At 53.2% G+C, this 6,062-nt stretch overlaps 1 pseudogene; it reads left to right on the top strand.

The window, feature by feature from the left end:
• The first annotated feature begins 4,618 nt into the window (after window positions 1-4,618).
• Window positions 4,619-6,062, top strand: part of LOC105520476 — a 6,547-nt pseudogene continuing 5,103 nt past the window's right edge.

Here is a 6,062-nt window from a genome sequence, read left to right as displayed (position 1 = left end):
CCCCCGCCACTCTGCCGCCGGAAACGCTGGGTTTGCACTGTCATTCCACCGGGAGAGGGCTCTGGAGCGCCGTTCGTTCCTTCGTTCATTCATTCAGTCAACACGCGTGCTCCGCCCCAGCCCTGCGCCCCGCGCCCAGCCGCGCGCAGGGGAGACTCGAAGGCCCGGGCGCCACGCCCCTGACCTCCGGGCGCGACATTCTCACCACGCGGAGAGCCACGAGAGTGCACGCGGGCGTGGGAAGGGTGCCGAGGCGCGGAAGTGACCCCAGACCCCGGATCCCCAAGGGAACCGCGCTCTCAGTTGCCTGCAGGGCCCGGAGCCCGCATCCGATCCATGTCCCCTCCCACGGGCCGCGGGAGCTGACAAACACGGGGCCGATGGGACCCAGTCTCCCCCACACCGGCCTGGGGTGGCGGGCTTCTCTGGGGCGCCCCAGACCCTTGCGGACCCTGAGTACCCCCTCCGGTGGCCCGACCTGCAGAGGCCCCCAGCCCCCGGCCACATGCCCGGCCCTCCATCCACAGGTGCCCGGGCCTGGGCCGCCTGTCCCATCCCAGCCCAACCCGGTCTTCCTGTGGAGGGCCTGCCTTCCACGAACCTGACCCCCTAGGGGATCCCACAGCCTTCACTTCCCGCCCCTGCGCTCTCCACAGCTGACACACTCCCTGCGGCTTCCCTGCACCACCCCAGGGAACAGAGGCCTTTGGGTTCCAGACTTGCAGACATGGTGATTTGGGTCTCTGGGGTCAGTATCACCAGACTGAAGTCTTGGTGACCTAACACAGCGCACCTGCAGCTCTGCAGCTTGGTGAGACCCGATGCCTGACCAGGCGATGCTGAGGACTGAGGGAGGAGGACATTACTTAGAGATCCAGGTTTTAAAAAGAAAGTACATCGTGAATAGTAATAATCGTCCATTAATAATAGCTAACATTGGCCAGATGCCGTGGCTCACGCCTGTAATCCCAGGACTTTGGGAGGCTGAGGTGGGCAGATCACCACAGCAAGCAATCTAGACCATCCTGGCCAACATGCTGTCTCTAGTAAAAATACAAAAATTAGCTGGAAGTGGTGGTGCGTGCCTGTAGTCCCAGCTACTTGGGAGGCTGAGACAGGAGAATCACTTGAACCCAGGAGGTGGAGGTTGCAGTGAGCCAAGATCACGCCACGGCACTCTAGCCTGATGACACAGTGATACTCTGACTCAGAAAATAATAATAGCTAACATTTAAGCAGCACATGGTGGCTCATGCCTGCAGTCACAGCTACTAAGGAGGCTGAGGAGGGAGGATTGCTTGAGCCCAGGAGGTGGAGGCCAGCCTGGACAACATAAGGTAAACCATCTCTGAAAAATAATAGGCCAGGTGTGGTGGCTCATGCCTGTAATGCCAACACTTTGGGAGGCCAAGGCAGGTGGATCACTTGAGGTTAGGAGTTCAAGACCAGCCTGGCCAACATGGTGAAACCCCGTCTCTACTAAAAATACAAACATTAGATCGGGTGTGGTGACTCATACCTGTAATCCCAGCACTTTGGGAGGCCGAGGTGGGCGGATCTTGCAGTCAGGAGTTTGAGACCAGCCTGGCCAACATGGCGAATCCCCATCTCTGCTAAAAATACAAAAATTAGCCGGATGTAGTGGCACACACCTGTAATCCCAGCTACTTGGTAGGCTGAGGCAGGAGAATCACTCAAAGCCGGGAGGCAGAGGTTGCAGTGAGCCAAGATCGCACCGCTGCATTCCACCCTGGGTGACAAGGTAAGACTCCATCCCCCAACAACCCCCCCCACAACAAAAAAAAAAGCTAGGCGTAGTGGTGCCTGTAATCTCAGCTACTGGAGGGGGCTGAGGCAGGAGAATCACTTGAACCCGAGAGACAGGGGTTGCAGTGAGCCGATATCATGCCACTGCACTCCAGTCTGGGCGACAGAACGAAACTCTGTCTCAAAAAATAATAGAAATAATAATAACAGCTAACATTGAGCACGTACCGTGCGCTGAGCATCTTTCGTGCATTAACACATTGAATCTTCACACTACTTTACAGAAGAGTGTAAACTAAAATAAAATCCTAAGCCCCCCTCCACCAAGGAAGGGAACACCAGAAAAACCCTAAAACTGAGTTCCTGGTCATGAGGGAACAGGAGGTCAGCTGCATCTTTTTACCCCCTCCCTTTAGGGTTTACACACAACACTGAACAGCACTAAAGTTAAAATAGAGACCTTAAGACCCACAGAACAGACTCTGTGGTAATAAGATATCAAATTATAAACAGGACCTCAGGCCACACCAGGCAAGGGTCAGCCTTGTACCCTACACTGAGAGAACGGATTCTGCCCTCACGCCACAGCTGCTTTTTCTCCAGCAGCTAAACACACACTGGCCCAGCAATGAGCAAGATTCAAATGACTGCAGCTCATCCACCCACAGACACAAACTGACCACGTTCCACAGCCATGACCACAGCTCTGACTGGGCAGAAGTCTGACTTCAGGAACCTCCTCCTGATAAGGGACCCCCGACCGTGAACCGGCTCTGGCTGATTTACAAAGGCTGTGCACTGAAGTGCCTTTGTGTCCTGATTAGACCTCTGACATTTAGGGCCTCATTGCGACACATTGACATGTTAAGACTCCACCCCAGAGTGAACACAGGTCATATGCAACATGCATGTTTGTTTAGTACGCATGCAGCCGGACCCCCTTCATGAATATTCACCACTCCTCCTGTAACCTGCTGCATATGTATGTTTAGCCAATCCTTTCAGCATAGAGCTCCTTCCCCAACCTCTCCTCCCTTGAAGTACCTGTCTCTTTGGGAGGGCCACTGATACAGACAGGAGGCAGGGAAAAACTGCATAGAAGAGGCAGTTCCCCAGCAAAGGTCCCTGAAAAAGAACGTCAGATCCCTGTTTTCCCACCTGAATGGTGCTTTTTCCAAAACCACCCTGGCCTGCCGCACCCCCATCTTGTACCCATAAAAACCCAAAACGTCACTGACAGAGGAATGCAGTGCTACAGCAGAGAAGGAGAGAAAGAAGCATCTGAACGTGGAGAGGACTTCGACCAGGGAGGCTTATCTTCTCACTCCATCCCCTTTCCAGCTCCCCATCCTGCTGACAGCCACCTCCATCCCTCAGTAAAACCTCCACTCTCACCATTCTTCAAGTCCATGTGACCTGATTCTTCCTGGATGCCAGACAAGGACCTGAGTACCAAGAGGATGGGGTGTAAAAGGCTGTCACTCTGACTCTTCACTAAACTGGTTAGCAGTTAGCAATCCATGGATGACAATTGCTAGAAGAGAATTAATTGGCCAGGCATGGTGGCTCACGCCTGTAATCCCAGCACTTTGGGAGGCCGTGGCACGTGGATCACGAGGTCAGGAGTTCAAGACCAGCCTGGTGAATATAGTGAAACTCCATCTCTACTAAAAATACAAAAAATTAGCTGGGTGTGGTGGAGTGTGCCTGTAATCCCAGCTACTTGGGAGGCTGAGGCAGGAGAATTGCGTGAACCCAGGAAGCGGAGGTTGCAGTGAGCCAAGGTCACGCCATTGCGGGTGACAGTGTGAGACTCCATCTCAAAAAAATAAAACAAAATAAAGAGAATTAATTGTAACACAACCCTAGATGCTACCATGAGGCTAGAGTCCAAAAGCGCTTGCCCTGGCCCTCGCACCCACTCATCTGCATGCTCCCCCTCCCACAAGGAGTTTGTGCCAGGTAAGCAAGCCACACCCCTATCATGAGTCCCGCAAAAGGCTCCAGGGAACTCCCGTCTCAGCACCTTAAAGGCTGTAACCCTTTGTAAGAAATAAAGTCTCCTGTCCTTTCCCAAACTTATAGATTGTGAAGTTAACAAACTAAGGAGAAGTCAGAGGTTACAGAGTTGGTGACAAGCGGTGCTGGGTGAGAGCCCCAGGAACCCACAGAGGCAGCACCAGCCACTGCCATTACTACCCTTTGCTCACCCTACTCTGTGAGTCTCTCGCCCTTGGCTCTTAGGAGCACCTGATGAATCTCTCTCTCTCTCTCTCTGCAGTGGATTTCGTCCTTCCTCACTTTGATCCATCACCCGTGGTCCCCTCCCCATCCCCAGCCCCCACCCCCCCACCATCCTATCACACCTTTGGTCCCAGGCACTGAGAGGAAAGAGCAGGGGTGACATGGAAGAGAGCTGACCAGCCTCCAGGCCCGTGGGCTCCAGGACCCTCCTTCTTGACAGAGGACCCTGATCAAAACTCTACAAATGACATTGTGGTGAGCACATTTTTGCGTGTGGTTTCTTGGGCTTTAGAAAGATCTGGTTGCCCGTTCCCAGCTGTTGTGCAGATGGCCAGTGCCTGTGGTTCTCACACTGGTCATTTTAGAGTCACCCAGGGAACTGGATACACACACCTAGGCCCAGCCCTGTCCTACCTCATTGAGCCTTGCCCTGAATTTCTTTTTAGCTCTGCAGGTGCTTCTGAGACCACCCAAGGGTGAAAGGCACTGTGTGGGCAGATAAGCTAATTTGCTGTTTTTATGAGCACATGTCAGTTGGCACTAATTATCAGTCCAGGAGCAAAGCTTTTTCCTTGATGACTCAGATAGTAAAGACCTTCTATACACTATGAGTCTGCTGAAAAGATGCCTGGTCCTGGCTAGCCAGGAGACGAATGGGATGCCCCGCTTCGACTGGGTGAGCTGCCACCCCATCCTGTACCCCTAGGTCAGCCTTTCCAGGGAGAGAGCTCTGGAGGGGTGGCCCTCAGCTGGGTGGTGGCCTGGGAGGCTCCCCTAGGGAAGCTGGAGAGACCCAGAGCTGAGCTCCGCCTGGGGAGGCAAATGGATGGGGTCCCGGAGATGGTCAGAAAGTCATTCACTGAGAAAGAAAAGAGGGGACCCAAGAGAACTGACACCAAGCTTGTCTTCCACCAGAGCATTCCAGGCATGACCAGTTGAGTTACTTATGGTGGCAACACACAGTGTGCCCTCAAAGGACGGTGAACCTTGGAAAATGTCAACAAAAGGAGTCAAAGTCTGTAAAATATTGAAAGAAATTTATTCTAAGCCAAATATGAGTGACCATGGCCCATGACACTGAAATGGGGGAGTTCCCTGATCCCCCTTGTAGGATGTCCAGCAGGGGTACGGCTTGTCTGTTGAGCCACCATGCATGTTCGAACCCCTTACGGGAGGGGGAGCACACAGATGGGCAGGTGCAGGAGCAGGGGCGAGTGCCCCTGGGCTCCAGCCCCACAGCAGCATCCAGGGGGTGTCTGTGAGTGTCAAAGCCCAAGTGGGCATGGGTTACAGTGCACTCTTTAGTCATGTCATCTGCAGATGGCTTAAGTCTTAACCAGTCAGTGCCCTCTTGGTACCCAGGTCCTTGTCCAGCATCCAGAAGAACCAGGTCACACACAGACTTGAAGGATGAATGTGGGGGTTTTATCAAGTGGTGGAGGTGGCTCTCAGCGGGATGGATGGGGAGCTGGAGAGGGGATGGAGTGGGAAGATGATCTTCCCTTGGAGTTTGGCCGTCCAGCGGCTGATCTCCTCTCTGACCATCCCCCAGCTGAACTTGTCTTGGTGTTCAGACACTCCTCTCTGCCCCACCATTCCGCTGTCCTTCTGTTCTTCTGTTTGTCTCCTCATGGAGACAGGGATTTGGGGTTTATATGGGTTAAGGACAGGGAGACATGGCAGAACAAAAGGCAACTTTTGGGTGCAAAAACAGGAATGCCTATTCCTATTTAGGGCTTCGGGTTTCCAGATTCGAGGGTGGGGGCTTTCCCCAGGAACTGCCCTCTTCTACCCAGTATTTCCCTGTCTCCTATCTGTATCAATATGGGCCTCAGGAGGTCGAGAACATGTGCCAAGGTGGTCAGGGTGCAGCTTGGTTTTAGACATTTTAGGGAAACATGAAACTTCAATCAAATACATTTAAGAAATACATCGGTTTTGGGCTGGGCACGGTGGCTCACACCTGTAATCCCAGCACTCCAGCCTGGGCAACAGAGCAAGACTCCATCTCAAAAAAAAAAAGAAAAAATACAAAAATTAACCGGGCGTAG

The sequence above is a fragment of the Colobus angolensis genome, unplaced genomic scaffold (assembly GCF_000951035.1).
Source record: "Colobus angolensis palliatus isolate OR3802 unplaced genomic scaffold, Cang.pa_1.0 Scaffold38, whole genome shotgun sequence".
NCBI classification, from domain to species: domain Eukaryota; kingdom Metazoa; phylum Chordata; class Mammalia; order Primates; family Cercopithecidae; genus Colobus; species Colobus angolensis.
The sequence above is the reverse complement of the archived record's forward strand: the minus strand, read 5'-3'. Positions and strand labels throughout refer to the sequence as shown.